The sequence below is a fragment of the Taeniopygia guttata genome, chromosome 3 (genome assembly GCF_048771995.1).
Source record: "Taeniopygia guttata chromosome 3, bTaeGut7.mat, whole genome shotgun sequence".
Lineage (NCBI taxonomy): Eukaryota > Metazoa > Chordata > Aves > Passeriformes > Estrildidae > Taeniopygia > Taeniopygia guttata.
The window spans coordinates 76945328-76968240 of record NC_133027.1 but is presented as its reverse complement, the minus strand read 5'-3'; the positions used below and the strand labels follow the sequence as shown (position 1 = coordinate 76968240).

Genomic DNA, 22913 nt, shown 5'->3' with positions numbered 1-22913 from the left:
CTCCCTCCCGCGGCGGCGGGGGACACTGGGGTCCTGCCGGCGCCCTCGGGGCGCTCCGCCGCCCGGCCCCGGGGCCCCCGCCGGGGGGGCGGCGGGTGTTTGGTTTCGAGATTTGGCTGTTCTGGAAGCTGCTTGGACTTGAATGACTAAGGCGGAGGGGGGGCTGAGCTCTTTCTTCGGCTCCAGATCTACCCCACCCCGAACTGGCCGCAAACTAATTACCATTTTCCTATATCGCAAGGGAAGCGAGTAAATTCTCTCGGCTATCCTTACCTTTTAAAGAAACTGAACTTGACAGACGCCTTCCTACGTGTGACTTTAGTGAAGAGGGAGAAACAAAAAGGATTACGAAATTGCCTGGTCTGCTCCTGCCAAACGTCCACCCCAGCCTCGCACCCGCTCCTGGCACGGGGCGAGGCCCCCCCCATACCCCCAATTTTTTCCCTAATAACTTTGTTTGGGGTTAAGATTTCACAAATAAATAATCACGCTTTAGAAATTAATAAGAAAAGTACGAGCTGGGAACTTCCTGTGTCCCACACGTTTTCCCACTACAGTAACAGACCCACTGTGTATCAAAAATTAGGTGAAACACTTGTTCTTAGTATTTTAAATTCGCCTTGTACTCGGGTTCACGGGTTTGTTTTTTTTTGTCGAAGCATTTCGTTCCTATGACTTTAAATCTAGGCTTTCTGGTGACTTAGACCTGTGTATAATAACTATTTAGTGCATCACAACAGACCTGTTTGTTTAATCGTATTTGATAGCTTTGTAGAATATCATATGGCCATAAATAATTTATACAGTTTCAACTTGTAGGGATTCTTAGTGTGAAGTACTGATTTTCGAGATTTTGAGTTAGGGTTCTTGTTTGCGGATGTATTCCTTTTCGCTAAAAGAAGTTTGGGAAGTTGTTGACCTCTGAAGATGAAAGAACTGGTTATATTTGGTAGAACAACTCCCCGCCCTCTGCCAAGACTGTAAAAATGAAATAGCGACTGTAATGCGACACAAAAAAAGCGTGTCGAGAAAATGCTACCTTCTGAAATAAGTGGTAGAGGAATGTAAAGGAACCCAAAAAAACGATGAAGAACACTCAAATACGGATTGTGGGAAGCATTATAATGGGAGAGTCTATTTTTATTTTCAAGATACTTGGAGGAGTTTGATTTTATATTGGAGCAAATGTGGATGTGAAGAGCAAAACTATTGTAGAACTTACACTCTTGGTCACCACAGTGAACAACCTCTTCAGAATAGTTAGATTGACAATAAACATCAAGAAGAAACTTGACCGAGAAGACTCCTTTATAGCACAAATGAGCCTTCCAGAGGTTTGATAACTGATTTTTAAATTGTGAATCTTTTCAACTTCATGTATTTGGCCAGAGGAGGCCTGGAGCTGTTTTTTTTTTTATTTTCAGAGAACAAAAGGAAGAAAACCATTTCCCGACACAAAAAAGACACTGAAAAAGGAATTCTCGAAATACTTATATCTCGTTATATATTTTGAAATACAGAAAACTCTGGAAGTCTGTTTGCAAAGTATTGGAGTTCCAAAATGGGAGCTTTTGTGACTCTTGCTGACAAAGTTTAAGGACTGTGTTGGAACTGTTCTCCACTCTCTTCTTCTAAAGAAAAGCAAATAAAATATAATCTGTGATTCTCTGGAAGAAGCCTGCTATCCCTTTAAGCTTTTCTGCTTTTCCTGTTTATGTTGGCAAATGGGTGGAAGTATTGTGGAGGCAGAAAACTTTTTGGAATGTTGAAAAAAAAAGTTTCATGCAAATCTAGTAAATTGCTTCAAGACTTCAGAATTTGAACACTAAGGGGCGCCAGTTATTTTTTTTTCTGAGGCGTGAGTCCGGGAGCGCCACTATTGACTCGGGCAGTAAAATTATCAAATCTGGTAGAAGACGCAAAGAATGACAAAATACTTGTGGATTTGTGCAGGTATCTGTATTTGCATGGACCTTCACGTATTGTATGCTTACAGGCAGTATTACATAGGTGGAATAGGCAGTAGCAGTGAACAGTTGAGAAGTTGGAATAAGTGTTTCCCTGTAGAACACCTATCCTGGCTACCAGTGTGGGCTGTGTTAAATATCTTGAACTACATGCTCCACTGACATCCTCCAGCAGAAGGGTTTAGTAATAGTGAGCTACAGGTTTGCTGGAAAAGTCTGCAGGATTTCATGTGCTTACTGAAAAGTGTATCATTTCAAGGTTTCATCAGTTGTTTCCTGGCACCCTTGAGAATACGAAGTATTTGGGGCAAGTGCATGTATATATAGGTATATATAATCTAAAAATAAAGTTACAGCGTTCACATTCCCTCTTTGCCCCCTCCACCCTGTCATTTGATTTGCTTCTAGTTTGTTGTTTGCTTTAGGTAGGTGGTTTTTTTTTTTTTAAGTTGTAATACAACCATTTTCCTGAAGGTTTTGTTTATGCTTGAGAAGAATAATATTATGATCAGCCATTGTCTTTTATTTTGTGTGCTGATCAAAACGAAGAAATAAAGTCACAAGCCTAAGAATTCAAACAAATAAAAGTTAGGATTACCTTCCCTAATGGAATGCTAGGGTAGTTTTTTTATTATTACTTATTTATTGTTCCATGTTACTTATTTACATGTTACATGTTTTATATTTAAAAACAGAACTCAAATGGGCTTTTGCTGTTGTTACTTCTTGTAATTGTATGCAGCAAGAGATAGAAAGAGACCTGTGGTTTTAGGTGAATAGTACATCCAATCTGGTTAAGTTACAGATTTTTTGGGTCCATTTCTATGCTGCATGTATTATCCAAAGCTTGTTTTCCTTTCTGAACTCTATCCGACTTTCTGATCTCAGAAAATTTTAGTGCTTGATAGATGATCTCTGTCTTGCAGCATTTTATTTCTGAAGACTACCTTAAATATAAGAAGTGTATTGAGGAAACTTGTTTAGGTTACATTTATTTTTCCATATGTGTGCTTTTAACTTGTTACGTGTAAATAAGCCTTCTGTGGATTAACAAGGATGTTTAAAGAGCACATCATAATAACTAGGAAGCTGAATTGTTTTTATCAGACTGGTGCAAACCTGTGGGAAGAGAGGGCTTTTCCTGAATGTGGAATAGGCTGTATTTCCTGTAATTGTTTGCATCATCAAATGTGACCTGTTTTTTTTTTTGTAATTTTTTTTTGCTTAAGCTTTTGAGATACTAACTTTTATGGTGTTAACCTGGATTTTCTTTTCTGACAACTTACATATTTTAATGCTCCCTTTTGTGAACAGTGAAAAGAGCAGTACCTGTTTTCTTGCACTGTTTTTAAAAACTGAATTGGACATTTCAAATACTTCATAGCACATTGACACATTGAAATTAATGAGGTACTTCAGTTGTATTCTTTCATCAGACTATGAACAAATGTGCCTGAACTATTAGCTGAGATCTGAGTAGTCTAATTATTAAATTTACATTTTGTTTTCTTGAACCTGTAAGTGCACAGACTCTTGTACCTGATCAGAATGTACACAGATCAGACCTGTGGTCTGAACTGTTTTCAAAAAGAGATTGAAGAAGACTTTATCAGGAATTAATTTTTCCTCGGTAACCTATCCCGGAAAAGCTTAGTCTTTCCTTCAAAACTGTGTTGAAGGTGACTTAAAAGCGTGTCTACCTTTAAATGTAAATTTAACAATGCAGCTGGCTATTGGAGATAAATCTAATTTTGTGTCAAATAGGCTGCGTCTTTCTGTCTACCAAGTTTAACAAAGCTAGCGTAAAAACATCCAGATAGGCAATATGAGGATACATTTTTGGTGAATGTTGCTCTCTCTGTTTAGTTTTCTCATTGAGAAAAGTGCACATGAAGTTGGAGCTTAGTGCCCAAGAGTGCAGCTTTTGCATCGGTCTGGTTGTATTAAGCAAAACGTGTGCATGAAGTAGGGCTGAAGAACTATGTTCTGGTGTTGTAAATGAGTTCTCCCTCTGAAGTTATGTAGTTACTTTTGTACATAACCGTATTATTTGTGATTATGTAAATGTAGTCTGTGCTTAGCTAGGGCTTTGCTGATTTTTCAGATTTGATGGAGGGGCACTAGCCACATTAGCGTGTCAGTTTTTTCACTTGTATCAGATCTTGCAATGGACCCCCATTAATTCATTTAAAAATATGCTTCTTAATGCAATATTCAGGGATGAGTATTCTTTGGGATAAAGGCCTTATGAAAGGTGTTTGCCCAGAGAGTCTCAGACTAATTTTTAAACTTGGTATATTAATGTTAAAATTGTCAAAGTAGCGTGCCACAAGAGTGTTGAGTATTGTTTGTGTGCTGTTTATCATTAGTACTTTGAGTTTGGTTCTTCAATTTTTTCTTAAAACTTAATGGTCTGAGGTGTTTTTCTGATTTATGACTGTTGTAATGCTTCTAGAACTTGTATTCAGAAACCTTGTAAGAGCTATTTTGAGGTGTGGGTGTTTGGTTATTTTTTGGCAGGGGGAAGGAGTGGCTTTAATACCTTGGCACAGCCTCTCATAACACCAAACCAAAAGCTCCATTGCACTTAAGAAACAGTGTGGCGGTTTTTTTGGCTTGTGGAAAAAGATTTAAAACAGCAACAGTTCACTTTTTTTTAAAATTATGTTCTTTTTGGAGCTGTTTCTGCAGCATTTATAGGTCACCTGGCATGTAACTAAGAAAAGGGTATTTTTTAACTGATTCAAGTCTTAAGTTAGTAAAACAGTTATTTTAGGCTCATACTTTGAAAGTGGTTTGTTCCCTGTTGCTTACCAATAATTAATTGTTAAAATATCTGTATTCAGATTTTGGTTTTTTTTAAATAGAAGTAACCGCATAAGGCTTAGTTCTGTACAGGAGCGGCTGACTTGTTGAACTGGGACAGGCCTGATTGAATTTAATTTTTTTGTTTAGTGCAATTTGTTCATTAAGGTTGCATTTGAGTTGCATTTTCCTCATCTGAAACTGAATACAGTAATTTCTAAAATAACTGTTGTATAAAAATCCCTTGCTATGGTTAGAAAAAAAACTGACCAAGTGTGGATTAGATTAGGGAGTGGCATGGGCTGCTTTTGTGATGCACAAGGGGAAGAACTGGAGATGTCTTGGCTAATATAGTAAAATGGGAAGAAAACCCCTAAACCAACCACCACCAACTGAGAAACTATGGATTTTCAGAGAGCACTTAGAATGTCCTCATTATGAAAATGAAATTTACATGCATCAACAAATAGTAGTTGCTGATGTTCAATGAGTGCTGTGGGTGTGAAGAGAAGGCTAGACATGAAATGGATGGTTACTTTTGTGAGTTAGTAATGTTTTTGACCAGATTGTCTGTTTTAGTCATTCTTAGATTAAAACTTTTTTCCTCTGAGTATGCTGTACAATGCCAGGTCAGGAATGGGATGCTTACAATTATGTGAATTGTGTAGACTTTGTAAGAAGAGCAAGTACATTTGAATTGTCTTTAATTACCGTTTGTAACCATAAAGTGTTCTCCGTTTTTGAGAATGCACACTGATGCAGGTATTCTATTAATTATTAGATGCTGGTGTATTTCTGTGGCTGACAGGATAGACCTGTGTTAACGTTAATTACCAGACCGTCCTGACAGCTCAGGCTGATTGAAGTACAGCCGGAGTCTGCCATGGAAACTGATGGTTTATATTTGACTGCTTATATGGAATGTTGGGGGGTGGGAGAGGGGGGAAATGCCTTGCCAGGAAAGCTGTTAACTAATGAAATGCCCTTATTCAGTGACCCTTGTCTTTATTGAAACATAACTCACAACTTCTCATTCCGGCCGTGTGAATTTTCCTGTATTGATTTTAGTCAGAATGCAGACTCTGAAAATCATCTGTTGATTTTAACATTTCATTGAAATTTAATAACCCAGTGCTAAGAAAACCAGTAGGAACGTAAAACTGCTGGTGTTTTTAATCCCACTATGCAGTTAGTTAGGTCAATAGAAGTACCACACAAGCTACATCTGTGTCTCGCTAGCAGGAGGATCTGTGAGGGACATTGAAATTACTGTTTGAATCCTGAAATAGATAATAGGTGTAATGTTTATAGTCTGAATTATATACCTTTGCTTTGGGGTTACTAAAAGTTAGGCAACATTACATTTTTACTTTTAACTTCATAAAATATCCTGTATAACCCTGTACAATGCAGTTAAAGTAATGTCCAGGTTTGTGTTTCTTTTGGTTGCTTTTCTTGGAAAAGTGTAATAGAATTGGAGTCAGCTTTTTAATAGGACAGCTTAATTTTTTTTTTTGAGACAATTTGTGCATGAATGAACAAAACCGCTGTGACAACACTAAAGAGAATATCTGGCTTTGTTAGCCCAACTGCCCCTCCACTTTGTTGTTCTTGCTTCCATTAGAAAGTGTCTTGCAGACAAGCTACATGTCTGAGAAGAGCAAGACACTGCAAGCTGGAGTGGAGTTGTGTTACTTAAACCTCTCTTGTCTGAATTCGGCACTGGAAGTTGCAGCTTTTTTGATCTCTGCAGTTATTTTAGCAGTGCTAGTGGTTGGAATGAGTGTGGTAATGCTAAAAGGGTTTTTTATTTATTTTATTATCATGGTTTGAAATAGTGAGTATAAATTGAAAATACATTTTCACTTACTTTTCATTTGAGAATTGATTTTTTTTGTACTTGGTGTCAAATAGTAAATTTTGCTTTTCAGTTCAGTGCAAAAAATCATTCTCTTGAAGGGAAATGGCAGTAGGTAGTTATTGATGTTTTAATGTTTTTGGTAGTTGAGTAGCACCCTTGCTTTTAAAAATATTTTTAACTGTTTTGTAACTGTACTTGAATACTTGTACTGAACTCCTTTCTGTATCGGAAGGATTTTCTGTGTTTCTATCACAGGCCGAACCAGAGCAAGGTTTTGATATTTTTTATTATATTTGCAGTGCTCCAGAAAGTGCCCATGCAGGAAAGTCCTCAGGATACCCTTTTTTAGAAGGGATAAACCATGAAGCAATTTGCATGATAACTCACTGAAATTTGAGGGTATTCATAGCTGGAACAGTTAACACTTCAGTGATGTATAACCTTACAAATGCTGACGTTTCTTTAAGACTTGATTTTAAAAGTAAAAGCATCCTGGTTGGACAAACAATTAAAATCTTGTCACTTTGCTGGGAAGTTACTTCTAGGTAATCTAGGGAGTAATGCATCAGAGTGGCTGCTTGTGTCAGAGCAGAGGCAGGGGAAGATAATTTTATACTTTATCTGGTATACTTTATACTCTTTTCAGGTAGATCAGTTTCTGGCTTAAAAGGTCAGCTGGTATTCTGTACTGGTCAGGGGTTGTTTGAGTTTGAGTTTTTTGTTTTTGTGTGGTGCTCTTTCTTTTCAGATGGATCAGAGCTGTGATCTTGCTCCTGTGTGTGATCTCAGAGCAGCTGTGTTGGCACGGTGGCTCGATACTGAAGATGTAGAGCAGCACCTTGGGGAGGGAAATGCATTTGCTTAAACATTTACTTAAAAGTCTGAAGCTCCTAATTGATGTCAACTGATTGTGCATCTAGTCTATTCAGAATTTTAAGGATGTGCTTATTTGTGGACTAGCTGACACTAGATGGAAGTCAGACTTTGCTGAATTCTTTAAACCCTTTAGCTATTGAAATAATGAACCTTTGTGGGTTTTTTCTAATTCTGATTAAAGAACTGATTTAGAAATCTCTGTAGCCATTAGTTGGTCAAAATGTCCTTTCCTAGCTATGGTATATTTTTTTCATTAATGTGCAGGAGATGGCAGGTACCTGAAATTTTAAAAAAGAAGCAACAGATCTGCTAGCAAAGTATTAATACAACCCTAATGTTCTGGTTCATAAGTTGAAATGGCAGCTAAACTAAAACATTCAGCTCATGTTGCGTAATGCTTCCATTATTTATCAGACTTTGAAGCAGTGGCAAATCAGTTAATATTCTCAGTGCAGCTTAATCTAATAATCTGCAAATAACTATATTAGAAGTTGATGCAAAATTTTCAATTTTTAGATGCAGAGCAGGCCAAATCCCCTTCTTTTTGCTGTGAATATCTTAGGTTTCTCTGCAGGAACAGGGAGGAGGATGAGAACACAATAAAAAATTCTCTGACCCGATGCTGTTTGCTTTTGAACAGTGTTGCTGATCATACTGCTTTTAGTTAGTTTCAGTTTGTCTAATTTTGAAACAGCACCCCTCCAGCATAAAGCAACATGAACAATTTCTCAGAAAGCTGTAGCAGTTGTCAGCCCCCGCCCAAACTTACAAAATAGCTTTGCCTAAATACTACATGTACAGTCTGTTGTCAGGCGTGTTCCTGTAACAGTTGTTTGTGTGTTAAAGTTGAAGGTTAAAATGCTGTAATAAGCCCAGCTGTCTTGTTTAAAGTGTGATGTTTTTGCTCTGAAAATTGGCTGTGCAGTGAGAACGTGGTGTGTGTTAGACAGTGGTAGAGACAAGTTGTTGATAGTTCTTTAATTGCTTAAGTATCTTATCATCTATAAAGATAAGTATAGTCAGAGAGGCTCGTATATAGTCAGTTTACGAGGGAATTACTGGTGCTTTAAATCACTTGAGGGTTTTATGGAAATCTGATACTGCCTCTGAATCAACCTGAAGCAGAACTTGTTATGCACGTTCTTTTGTTCCCACTTTTCATGTAGTTATGTCAACTTTGTGCTCAAATAGACTTGAGCAAAATCTGAGCACAGATGATGTGGTAGGGATAAGAAATGAATTCTAACGAAGATTCTATCAGGAAGATTGATTATATGTGTATTAAAACATCTTCAGGGGAAGTGTGATACTTTACTATCTCAGGTATAAAATCAGTGACTGTAATTGTGTTTAGCAGGGAATTGTATATTTGGTTGTTCTCATAACATGTTTACAGAGATTTGAGTCATATTTTGAAATTTCTTGCACTGATTTTGTGCTCATTCTGTAGATAAATTTTATTTTTCTGACAAGATTAGCATAATCCTCTATGCAAAAAATCCCAAACCACCAGAAAAAACATTACCTAAAGATGAAATCCATCTTAGAAGGGATAAAAAGTAAAACTTGCTTTCTCGAGAAATGCTTATTAAAGTTACAAACTTCAAAAATTTTTTTTCTAGACTTGTGGCATTTAAGATATATATTGACATTTTGAGGGAGAGGAGGGGGAAAACTTTTCTATATCATCTTAATTATAGAGTTAATTGAGGCTAAATTCTGTATGAATCAATGTATTTCCAACTTCTAATAATTCAGGTGTAGCTTCCAGGGAAGCAAGGGACTGTGTGGAAGCTTTGTCTATAGGTGGTGGGGTACATAAACTTAGTGCCTATTGATTTAGTAACTGTATGTTATTCATAGCTATTCATGAGGAATCGTGTTGGTTCCAAACGGGAGGTTTAATGCACACTGGGGGCACTTGGTAGTGCTGAGTTTTAATACTGTTAAGTGTCTTCAGCAAGGTATTCTTGTGTCAGCCTGGGATTAACATAGGATGAATAACAGAGCCATTCATCAGCTAGGCAACTCTGAGGAGTGTCAGCAAGAAAGCTGACGGTGATGAATTGGAGGGAGACGGATGCTGCAGTAGATGGCTGCTCCAGCCCCCGCTGGGGTGTTGAGGGATGGCAGGTTGGTATTTAGGTGCACATTGAGTAATTAAGTGAGGAGGGACCACACGCTTGTGCTCAGCTGAACAGAGAAGAAATGCAAAAAGGTTACTATATTCAACGGCTTAAATGGCAGATGGACTACTGGTTTTTCATTTATTGAAAAAGATTTACATCAGTCTTTAGTATTGATAAATGTGAGTTATGTTTTGAAGACAGACTTGTGGACTTCACTTGATCTTTGCAGTCTCAGCAACCTTTGGCTTCATATATTTGGATAAATTAACTTTGAGGCAGATTTAGTTTATTCTGAACTTAATTTTCCTTTAAATTCTGTGTTGATGTTTCTTAGATCTCACAGCTTTCAGTTGCTTTGTGCTTCAGTTACTGATTACATTAGTATTAATTTTAAATTTTTTCCCCTCCAGGATAAAGAAAATAGTTGGGAATTTGAGGAGGGATTTTCTTCTATCAGCCTAATAGCATAGCTAAGTGGTTTTTGTCATGTGCACAGGTGTTTCTAATCCCATTTAGTATGGTTTGTACTAGAATTGTTTTTGGCTCCTTTTTGTTATATCAAACTGTTGAACACTTGATACGTGGAGAACAGTTCAAAGTAATAATCAAGTTTTTTACTTTGTTGGAGCTCTTCACATGTATTTCTTTCTGCCTGCTGACTTTAGGTTACTAAACCTGTATGTACAGGCTTTCTGAGCCCTGAGCACAATTCAATACTGAAATATGTATCAAACATTTCCGTATGTTGTATAGCAGTCATAACTAGTGTAGTGTAGTGGTATATTATAGCATATATTGCTGCATGGATTAAACTACATTTCTAGTCTATTTTTCTGGATTGAGCATCTGGGCTGCTGAAAGTTTTCAGCAGCTGTTAATAACTACAGTATGTTCGTAAATAATCTGAAGTATATTGCAATGTTCCTTTCAACTTTTATTGTATGCTCTTAGTCTTAAATTTCAGATAAAAACACGGGACACTTAATAAAGTGCTAGCATTTAAGGAGCTTTTTTCTTAGTCTAATAATGGGTGAGTAGTTTCTCATAGGATATAATATAGTTGAAACACAACTTAAGCTGCTGTAAACTTTTATTTTTTCCCACACCCTCCCCTGCCATGGAAAGTTGGGGCTTTTTATTCCCTCCATGGAAAGTAGAGGAATAAATATTGCTAGGAATGAAATCTGGATCATTTCCAGCCTGTTGAGTTAATTAATGAAACTTAATGCCACAAATATGGGTGTAATAGTATGCACCTATTAATATTGGTATAATGAAAAAGTTAATACAAAGGACATAGTATGTTTTAAAAACACATTACTGTAAAATTTTATTTATGTTTATTTTGAAACTGCCAAGTTAAACAGATCATTATATGAAAGGAACAGAAAAATCATATTTCCTTGAGCTCCGAGGTGTCTTTTTGCTCAGAAAATGTTACTAATTTTAAAAATAACACCATGATTTACTAAGCCTTCAAATGTTATGAGATTATGCATTACACCTAAGAGAGATGGAGATATTTATATTTAAGTTAATCTTTGTACAATCTAATAAGGATTTCCTTTGCACGTAGTGTCTTTTTCCAATGCAATCTATGCTGTTTTTTTCTCATGCTTGTCACACTGAGCCACTCTGGCCATTCCTTGCCCATACATTTTCTGGCATAGCAAAGAATTATAAAGCAATCACATTTCGTTTTGCAGCACCATCAGCAAAACTGTGCAGTCATTGGCACAAAAAGTAACATCAAAGAGATTTTTTTCCTAAACGAAAGGGGTTGTGTTTGAAAAATGAATGAAAACAAAATAGTCTTTGACGTGAGACCTTTGAGAACACTTTCTCTCTGAAGTAGACAGCATCTTTTTTGTTAGCAAAGTTAATGGAGCTAAGTGAAAAGCAATATGAGTTACCAGAATGGTGTTTTTCTATCTGCTGTTTGCAGACTCTTTGCATATGAAGAGTTGCTGCAGATAACAAAGAACAAAGAAATCTGTTATTGGGAGATTTTAAATAGGCCACACTGAGCCGTCACTTTTTTGGGAACCTTTTGTTTTAATGTGAGTGAAAAAGGTTGAAGACCACTGATTTAAGGGCATTTGCATTGTAGTAGTTGTCCTTGGCCATGGGCTGAAGTAAAAATTTGATAAAAGAAACTTCAGTGAGATCACAAAATAAAATAGTGTTCACCATTATGTGAATTTCAACTTGTTTCACCTATCTGCTTTTATTCATTTTTTAGGACTTTCTGATGTTCTATATTTACTGAACTAGTGAATATGACGATGTTTTCCCCAGTTGAGATGTAGAGAATTTAATTGTATTAATCTATAGAGTCCAGTTTGCAACACTGGAGCTCCAGAATGTTAAGATGTTAATTACCAAAAGTACATGTAAGAGATGTAACCTACTAAATTCAAATTGGTATGCTGTTATTATAGAATAATTTCAGTAGTAAACTGTCTTTAGGGCATCTGAACCTTTCAATTTAAATTCCATTAAAATAGCCACACTGTTGTCATTCACGAACAAGGATATTAAGGCCAGTTCCAGATGCTCAAGTACCTTTAGCTTTAGGTAAATATTTGATGAAACGTTTCAGGTTGTTATCCTCACCCCTCTCAGCTTTTTCCCCATAATGGACAGCTTTGTGAGGTGATATAACCTGTTGTTCAGTGTTAATGATAAATGGACTTGGGAAAAAAATAACTTATAATGTGTTTAATACATAGTTGTCAAGGTACAGATCCTGCAAATGTCTGTTCTTTAAATCAGTCCTGAATATAAACCCTTAGTTTGCAAGATTTTTTTCTGGTAGATTTAAGAGATAGATAGAAATCATGTAAATGAAATCTATGCTGTTTTAGAAGCCTGTAAAATTCTGCTTAAAAATTATGTGAATTAAACCTAGCATTCTGTTTAAATATTGGATGTTTAGTTTCTACGGTGGGTTTCACTTTTTTTGACTTTTTTGATTTTTTTTCAACTTTGTTCCTAAAAGTGGCTATTCTTCAGTGAGTTTCTTAGCTGAAGAGAAAATTGATGATTCTGTAGCTACTCCATGAAAAACTTAAATTATCGTCAACATTCTAATTATGCAAGTAGCAGATATCTTGGCTACCAGACTGTTAAAATAAATATTAGTTTTGTTTTAATATTCTCTATTTCTACCATGTGTGTATACAGACATGAGTACACTCTATCTCCTGTGGTCTTTCCCTTCCCCCCTCCCTTTTGTGGCAGTGCTACTTGTTAATACCTCTCCCATATAGTAGTAGGAAGTGCTTAGCAAGGTATAAATGTTGTCTCCATGACCAAGATTTAATATTATTAGAATTACTTATTTTTTCTAATGGAATTAAAAGTTATACACCAGGTTGCTGAAGTGTAAAGCCAGAGGGGTGGAGGGGAGAATCTACTGTATTTCAAAGAACTAAAATGTTCTCTTAGTGAATGAAGAACATCTACATTAGAAACTCCAGCATTATAAATATTCACTTTTAAGTGCTTTTTTAAAAAATAAAGCTACCTGGTTTTAATAAGTAATGTAAACAGATTTTTATTTTCAAAAAGAAGCAAAATTTGTATTTGCGTTTCTTAAAATGCAACATTGAAATTTACTTATGGAACATGGTGAATGTAATAATGCAAACTTGATGTGGAAATTTTTTGGTGTGCTGGTTGTTGCCTATCATCTGATATCTCTTGGTGTTTTGCAGAGGCACCATCCTTTATAGTAAAACATGTTTTAGTTAATTCTATAGATTATGACAAAACAGTAATCCTTCTTTCATCATAGTTTGTTAGAAAAGCTCCAATTTCAATTTTTGCTGTAATGGCAAGAGGTAAACACTGATGCTGCATTGTCTTATCTAGTTGATAATTTCATTTAACAGTCCCGGAACTTGTTGTGCCAACTGTTGAATTCACCGGGCTGTGAAATAATCAGAAATTCAGCTTGCAAATACCAAGCTATTGTTTTCAGTAGAGTTGAAATCTGCTTTCTATGCTGCATTGCGGTGGAAACCAATTAGTTAGAGCGTAACAGGATACCATTTTTTTACTGCCAGAAGAGAGTTTCTGGTGTTATTCTGAAATTTGAACAAACGTTTGCCAGTTTTTGTTGCAATTTAAGTTAATTTTGTAGACAAATAGGACTAAAGAGCCTTTAGTTGTTTAATTTTGAATTTTAGAGTTCATGTTCACCAAAAGGCTTCTCAGGTGATTTGTCTAATTTACAATGATGGTAATGCCACACAGTATGTAATTTTTATTAGTCCCTGAAGTCTAGATGGCACTTTGATTTCATTTCTTTCCATGGGACCCATCTGGTACAATGCAAAGCGTCTTAGTTTTGCCAGGTTTAGTAATTTTATGTATGTGCCCATAATTTACTTAAGTTTTAGACTTCTGACAGCTAGGTATCAGAGATTTATGGTTTAACATATTTTTCTTGTATTTTCCAAAGGCATATAAGAGTTGACCAGAACAATGTTCATTTGAATGTTACCTTCACTTAATGTGCCACATAAAGAGAAATTACTTAAGAAGATAGATTGACTATTGAGATACATCAGCTTTAAATGAAATACTGTTTGCTTACCTGATTACAAAATATTTTTAAAAACTGGTGAAAAATGCACCTTTTCAAGTACACCACTAGTTAAGATAACAGAGTAAAACTTAAATAAGCTGACGTGTGAAATTGTGATGCATATAGATTGGTTACCTGTAATACATTTGATTACCTTTCAGTGTGACCAGTGCAGCTGTTTCACATGCTGAAATGACATTTTTGTGCTTCTTTTTTTGTTGAATACTAAAGGGTAATATTTTTAATTACTTATTGCATATTATCTTTTATTGTTTTACTGTAATTTAAAGTCTCTTATTCAATGAAGCCCAAACCAATATGGCTTTAACTCCCATGCTTCATAAAGATTTGACATGTGACTTCTACTTAGCTTGTAATCCTGTTGGTAGCTATCACTTTGCTCCTCTGTTCTTCCAAGTAGTATATATATTTTTTTAAGGTACAAATTTTGTATTACATCCTGCTTAGCTCAGGAAGCATTTATAGAAAGGAAGCAAAATGAAGATTGGGCCTTTCCTTTTAGTTATCAGAGGAGGACCTTAAAACATATAGCATAGCAGATATTAAATATTTTTTTTCTGACTATTCTTCAGGCTTGTCCAAAAACTTAAGAAAAAATACATCATATGGATGTGGGGAGAAAGCAGTGGAAAAGTCTGTAAAAAGTTTGTGGGAAAGAAAGAGACATTTACAAAATAAAAAGAAAATGGATGTAACAAAAGTTCAAAAGAGACATTTACAAAATAAGAAGAAAATGTATGTAGCAAAAATTCACATAGCTTGCTTGCTCAAAAGTGTATTTTGGTAAGGAGTGCAAGGTGTTTGTGCAGGTGTAATCAGTATGAGGACAGATTTTATTCTTAGAAATGTTTTGATTAATATAACTAGGCAAGTTTGATGTTAACACTTGTTTTTAGACTGCTGACTTTTAGAAGCACTTAACAGAGGCGGTGTAATGGTGGCTTTTACCAAAAACGTTGCACTACAGGTACCACGTGTGAAGAAGTTCCTCTGAGATATACCTGCTGTTAGGGCTTTTCCAGGTGAGTGATAGGTCCTTGCATTACACTGGTGGCGCTAATGTCTGAATGGATGTGATGGCTGCCTTGGAATGATGCTGCTGTTAGCACTGAAAAATGTCTTCCTTACGATTCTTGTGCAGCAGGCCGTGGAGTGCAGCACATTTTTATAATAAAGGTGATGAATTTAATCGCAAACTGGCAGCCAAATGGAAATTGCAGACCTTGATACTGGGAGAAAATTGCCTATAAAGCAACTCCTGAGAGAGCAGACTTTAAATTTATCCACCCATTTCGACATTGAGGAGAACACAGGAATTGCGGGGTATTCTGCTTAGGTTGTTTAGTTCAGATGGATGACACTTTAGTCTTCCTTTATTTAAGAACTAGTTACAGTGTTGCATTGTGTTTTTTTAAATAAAATAAAAAAAATTGACCTTTCTGCTTAAACTCAACACAGCAAGTATGTGGGAAAAATCTGTTCCTTTATTTGCTTAATACTTGCTCCTGTTGGAAAGTAGGACCTAATCTGCGTAATTAATTCGAATTTAGCAGCTGCCTCACAGATTTCCCCTTATGCCAGTTTTAACCCTAGTGTGATAGGAGATTTAAAAACTGCATAGCCTGGTATTTGAAGACTATTTGCATTGAAGCAGTTCCATAAATAATTGAACTGGTCTTGACATCCCACTGGAAGTCTGTAGCAGTATGTTAACATAATTTCTGATAGCAGCACAACATTTTTCAAACTTGTTAGTACTGATACGTTTCAGCAAATCTTAACTCATTATATTTAGTAGTGCCAAATGCTTATGCTCTTCCTATATGATAACTAGGAGTTGAATATACAGATATGATTCCCAAGCATGGTGAGCACTATATTACAAAGAGAAGACAAAATGTTGTTAAATAAGCTTAGTAAAAGATGGCATGGTTATCATCTGTTCATAGAAAAAATTGCAAATTATTAATTCAGAAATGGATACTTGAATTGGACACTGAACTGAGTATCCTCACCACAACACTTTTGGACTGCCCTTTTTTGAGTGTTTAGAGAAGTGATAATTCAGGTGAGAGTAAGAATGAATAGCATTGGATTTTGAGACAGACTTCAAGATGAAGAGAATAGGAACACTTAGGACATCAAGTGTGGCATCTGTTACGGTTATTCCTTCAAATGTTTCATTGGTCCAGTTTCTCCTCTTAAGTGACATCAGAAGTAATCTCTTTGTTAGAATGATTCTCTTGGTTACATGATCCCTAAGGTAAAATATGGCCTAATTTTGTGGCCAACATGAAGAATTTTTATAGTAAGTATATGAAACAGGAGCTCCTCATTTCTTTTTCGTGACTTAATTTTGTTATGCCCTTTAGAAAATCAAACCCGTTACCAGTTTCTGATAGATTTTATTATTTCTTTATTTTTGATTATTACTTTTTTTTTTGTAAAGTAAAGCTTCCTGATAGGTAATTTTTTTTTTTTTATTATATTTATTTATTTTTTATTAATAAAGCCATAAGGGTTATTAAGTCACTGTGTGATGAAAACAATATAGCCTGATTTTGGCAATTGTCGGAAGTCTGTCCCACACCATATGTGTAGTTCATGAGTATTGCATCCATATTCTTTTGCTGAAAGTGTAGATTTGTAGCAAAATTAAATAAATGGTTGGCAAGTTCTTGACTGTATTTTACCATATTGGATTATTTTTCTTTTTCTATAGAAAATACAGAATAAAGGTCCTATAGAATATATTTACAATACAAATTGCTGTATTTTCTGCTCATGGAAAGTTGTGGCCTAACTTGATTGAGAAATGTGGAGTAGTATTTATAATCTTGTTATGTCAATGTTCTATGACTGTAGTAGATTCAAATGAGCAAATTAGGGAGTTCAGATACAGGCATCCAGAGTTAGCTGGTCCAACTTTTACCCCTGTTTCTTTGTTTTTTATTGCCTTCTGTCTGGAAGCATTCAAAGGCACCTCTTGAACGAGGAAAGGCTAAGTACAGGTGTAGAATAGAGATGAAACTTGAATGTGTTTACTTATTGTAGAAAAAGATAATGTGCAACTTGTTTACTGCAAAACAGCTTTAGGATCTGTTTTTGTTTTAATTACTGAAATCACCTTGGAGAAAAGTTATGGAGGATAGTTTTGAAGTAATTTAGCAGCTTGATGATGCAAAATGTAGATTTTTGCTGGAGGTGTCCCTGTTTCTTTTTGCTGATTCTGGTATTCAGTGAATTCTTCAGTGATCTGTTTCAGCTCAGTAACCTGGAAGAAAGCTAGTCAAGCAAACCAGAAAATGACTAAGAATAGTCTTTTGCTTGATTAGTGAATTGAATTGGCCTACTAAGACAGAGCTGGTGTGAGAGGTGTTAAGAAACTTCATTTTTCAGCAGCAGTGTGTTTATTATGATTAGTAACTCTTCTTACCCTACAAAGGAAGGAGAATTGGTATAGCAAACATGACTTTCGGATTAATACCTAATTTCTTCTGGACTTCTGTGCATATTTGGGATATGTAGCCTCCCTCTTCCAGAGTAGTGAACTTCCTTACATTGTCATTTTTTAATCTTTTTTTCTACAACTTGCTCAAGGTATGCAGTTCTTTTCTGGGATGAGTGGTGTGTTGCCTTCTTAACTATGAATTTTTTTTTCCTTCTATAAAAGGAACAGGGATAATTTCATTCAGCTTGCTGTTACTGTTCTTTGCATCTTCATTTGGTTATCATTAATCTTTTTTTTCCACTGTTCTTTCTTCTTGTTGGTTAAATGTCTGTGTGGACTTAGGCTTCTGTGTTGCCATTCACCTTTGTTAAGTTTCAGATTTAAAACCAAGCAAACATAAAACCTAAAAACCGAAATATTTCAATATCCTCCTAAAGACAAGTTGTAACGTGTGTTACAACTAATGGTAAGATGTAACAAAATTACCAGTAGTACCATTTTACTTTCATTGCCATATATGGTTAATGCTCTGTTATCTTCAAACTGGTGTAGATTGATTTTTCTAGTTAATTTTTTTCTACTGTTTTTTGGTTTTGGTTTTTTTTATGCTGTATCAACACAGAGGAAATGCCCATTCTAAACTTTTTTCACTATTTCTGCGTGTGTGTGGTGCACTTATGCACTGACTGGCCTATTTCCGAAACAGTGATTACATTGGTGTTTGCTCTCTGTAGTTGTGTTCAGTATTAGGCAGTATTGTCTGTAGTATATCAAAATGGGTTTCCTTTAGCAGCCTTCATTTGATCCACTATGGTTTTTGCCTTGAGTTCTAAGAAGGGAAATTGGCTTGAGTGACTTTCTGTATGCCATTCATCTGCTCTTGTCTTCTTTATCTCTTCACTGAACTGTTTTTCTTAGGTCTGTGCTTGTAGCCAGATACATTATGCTACCTACTTCCACCTCATTTTTCTACTTCCTCTTAGTGATACCTATACTTTAAGCTTTCAGAAAGGTTTTTCTCGAGGTGAAGCAAGATATTCTCTACAGTGCACAGTACAAAAAATCTTGATATTAACATAAACTGCAATGAAGACACTCTGTGTTCTGGCTTTCTTATTTATTGAAACTTGTATGTTCTGTACTGCTTGCTTAGTAATGATAACCACTGTTTTATTTTAAACATACTCTGTTTCTTATTTTCAGTTCTGTTTCTTTAGGGGTCCTAATATTAATTGGTTTTTAAATGTCTTTGTTATCCCTCTCAGAATGATGTGCACTTTATTTTGAATTGTTACTATTGAATCTTTGTATTATGTATGAGACCACATTTTTTTCCCCACTCAATTTGCCTCTATGTAGCATTGGATTTAATCTGATACATTTTTTATTCCAGTTGTCCTGTAGATTCTCAGTCTGTATTAACATTTCATAGTTTTCATAAGTATTTGTTTGCTGCAGCCTTACTGTTCATGATTTAGTTTCTGTTTTGCTTTGTTGACTGAATTTGTAAAGCTGTTTTCAGTTTGTCTCTAGTAGATAACATACCTTAATATTTATCATTAATTTAGACTTTTAGGTAGAGTATCTAGTTATTCCCAAGTGCATTTGGTTGCACTTGGGAATCAGTTAAACTGATTGGTAATGTCTTTTGAGAAAACTTCATTAATATCTTGAAGTCCAGTTTTCTTCTTGTTGTTTTGGTAATTCATTGTGATGTTTTTAAAAACAAAAAAACCCAAAAAACATCTTGCTCCCATGCAACTTTTTATCTTTCATGTTCTTAACCAGACATTGAATAGTGTTAGAAGCAGATTATTTAATAATAAAAGGTTATTTGCTTTGAGCAGTTTGTTTATTAAGGTCAGGGTGTGATTCTGTAAAATTAGGGTTGTCTTTTAATTATTTTTTTTTCAAGAATGGAAAAGGAATAGAAGGAGATAGGAAGCTGAATTTACTTCCTGGTTTTACTAACTACTGGTACTTCTCTGAGAGATCAAAAGTCAGTTCACTGACTTTTGGCAGAAACAACGTAAATTTTAGTAGGTTTCTCCAGTGGACTGTCTGGTTCACAATCTTGAAATAATTTGGTGAAGTTGTAGTAAATAAGAGAAGCAGGCTGCAGAAATACACTGGTCTCTTAATTTCATTGCAGAATGTTCTTCTATACTGATATCAACTAAAAGCTTTAATTTAGGATCTCCTCCCAATATAGGAAGTTGTGAGGATGTGACGAGATGCTTCATCACACAGTCAGCAATATCTTCATGTTTCGCTTTAATTTCAGTACTGACAGAAGAGTACTGAAATTAAAATACAGGAGGGGTGTTGCAGGTGACAGATTATTCCCAAAAATGTTGCAGTAGGTTTATTTATATATTTATTTTTTTAATTTGCTGCTTCAGGAGGAGTTGGGGGATCATGGGAGACACGTAAACGGAGTGCAAAGCTCCCAGTATTGAGTCTCCTTTTGAAGTGAACAGCTGCAATTTGTAGTTCAATGTTAAACTGTTTTTTTCAAAGTTTTTAAAGGAATCATGAGAGTTGATACCAAGGCTGCTGCTTCTTCTCAAACCTGAGAAAATAAACATCTAAGATGTTTTCATTTGCTATTGGCCACGGTAATGAGGGAAACTAATAGAATATTACTCATGTAAACTTTCCCTGTCAAGCTGAAGTGTATCCACCATGCATTCAGGCTGTTTTGAATAGTAATTACAACTGGTGTTACTGGTTGTATTTCTAATTCCTCACTACACTGTGTGTAGCTTCATAGAATTTACCCAGAGTGCTTTTTGGTACTTCCACGAACACTTTATGGTGTGATAGTATGGTTCCATGCTCTGTAGGAAAATCACATTGAAATGAGTTCTGAAAGTGTGAGAGGACCCCAAAAAGCTCTTCTATGTTTTTCTGTGGTGGTTTTTATTTGTTTTGTTTTGGTTTTTTTTTTTCCCCTTGGGGTGTGTGTGTGTTTGAGTTTAATTTTCTTTTGGTTTGTGGTTTTTTTGTTGTTGTGGTGGTGGGTTTTTTTTTGTTTTTTTTTTTGGTTTTTTTGTGGTTTTTTTTTTTTTTGTTTTGTTTTTTGTTTTTTTTCCCCACTATGCAATTAATTGAAATAAGTCACACTCCTTACCAGATGTTCTGCAGGTTTAGTGGCAGGAGGGGATTGCCTATTTACCATTTGCTTTTTTCATTTTCCTTCAAAGACGATTTAAAAAAAAAAAGTCTCCCCCCTGCAGCCAGTATGTGAGAACAGGTGAAGAGAAGAGTTAGAGAGAAAGAGACAGAAAGTAAAAGAAAATGGAATCCTTAAAGGCTGTTTCAGGTTTTAGCTGCCTTTTTACTCAGAGCTTATAAAAACAAGTCTGGAATGTTAATTGGAGGAAAAAAATGAAACTTTTCTACTCCTGCTCAATACAGTGTGTGTTAAAATTTTATTTCCCTTCTGGTAACGTAGCCTCAGCTATATACCATTACTAGTTGTGCATGACTGGGATTTAATGAGTGATGGCACATCTGTTTAGGTGGAATATAGTTCTGGCAATTAATGTTGGAAGCAGTAGATGTAAGCTGGTGTGTAGTTGAGGCCTCATCTCAGTTCCATTTTTATACCCTGTGTATAAAGTTAAAATGCATCTTAGCATAAGTGGGGACATGGGGGTAGGTAGCAGGGGTGGAGAGAGAGGGGGAAGAGCAAGGGAGGATGTTTCTTTGGGATGTTTGGTGTTTTTTGAGTTTTACTGGGAGGTGGTTCTCCTTAAGATGTCTAAGAAAAACCATGAAACAAAATTAAAATAGTAACTTTATAGACAGGCTGGCAGAGGTGATGTTATGTTTCACTGTAGTATCTGGTACCAAACACTATGACACTGAAAAGAAATACACTATTAATATGGTACCAGTAATCCTTGTATTTCTAGTGCATAAATTGAGATCCTTTTTCAGTCATTCAGAGTATGGGTGTGTTTCTGAAGAAGTGGATGAATTATGTAATGTAAAGCTGCAGATATGATCTCTGGAATGTGCTGTACTATCATTTATATTTTAAATAGCTCTGATACAATTTAAGATTAAGTTTGCATTATACATTTCACTAAATGGCCTCTTCTGCTGTTTTAACTTTGCAGAATTACCTGAAGCTTTCCATGCCAAGTGTATGGTTTAGGCTTCAATTAAAGCAGTGAAAAACTTTTTAAGAATGAACATGGGCAAAAAAAGTCCTAGTATTTTAAAACTAAATGCACAGGTTTGTTGGTTTTTTTTTTTTTTTTTTTCTGTGAGAGGTTGCTAAGATAAGTACTTTTATAATTTTGTCTGGAAGTCTGTCTAGATTTAAATGACATAGGTCATGTCTGGATTTGAGCACAAAAACATTATCCTGCTGACTGTGTTCTGTACCTCCATGCAGTTTCCCTTACTGAGCTGTCTTACAGGACAGGGATGCTTTACTCCAACCTGAGAAAGCCATATAATTGCTGTTGTGAGTTTGTGATTTGGAGAATGGACTTGGGAAAATGGGCCGAGTTTCCTGTGTTATAAGCAAAACTATGGCTTTTTTTCTGAAATCTCAGCTTTTATGAAGGAATTGTGTTTTAGACAGGAGGATACTGTGTTGGAGCACAGTAGTCTGGAGGTGTAGCCATCCTTCGTGGTTTGTGGACTCTTTGGAAGAATACAGTGAGAGTGAGGTTGGGTGGAAAACTAGGACTAACTAAAGAAATGAAGAATTGTATCCTCCATAGGTGGAAAATGGGACTTGTGGGTGGAGAAAAGACAGTTTGGGAGTAGGAGAAGGTTTGGGATGAGGAAAACAAAATGTATGTGTCTGCTAAAGGAAGCTGCTTTCCAGAGCCTGGAGTAAAACCAAAGTTTTGGAGTCTTGCCATGTCTTTGCTGTCAGGAAATATCTGTGAAACCCAGAGGCAAATTGTCTCATTTCTCCTATGCAGTGGGACAGTATCTTCTTCTGCTGTCAGTTAATACCTTACTTCATGTGGCAGAGATCTTTGGATGGAAAAATGCCAGCCTAGCTGAATGCTTGAATTTAGCAAGTTACCAGAGAGGAGCAGAGTTGTTTTGTGGCAGTAAAAGTGATCCATTAGATGCACGCAGATGATAACTTTCAGGCATGCTTGTTTTGGAAGAGTGATGTTTCTGATATTGGGGGAGTCTCAGGCAGCAGTTCTCTGAAGCATTACTAGGTTTTTTT

General features: G+C 35.8%; 1 protein-coding gene across 28 annotated transcripts in view; it reads left to right on the top strand.

Moving 5' to 3' along the window:
• QKI (QKI, KH domain containing RNA binding) overlaps positions 1-22913 on the top strand; it is a 478774-nt gene that overhangs the window by 1295 nt on the left and 454566 nt on the right. The window contains exon 1 of one of the 28 annotated variants that reach the window (XR_012054696.1): positions 1-1953. The exons of the other annotated variants lie outside the window; for them this stretch is intronic. The gene's annotated coding sequence lies outside the window, so the exon portion shown is untranslated. The remainder of the gene's footprint in view (positions 1954-22913) is intronic. 28 annotated transcript variants of the gene reach the window in all.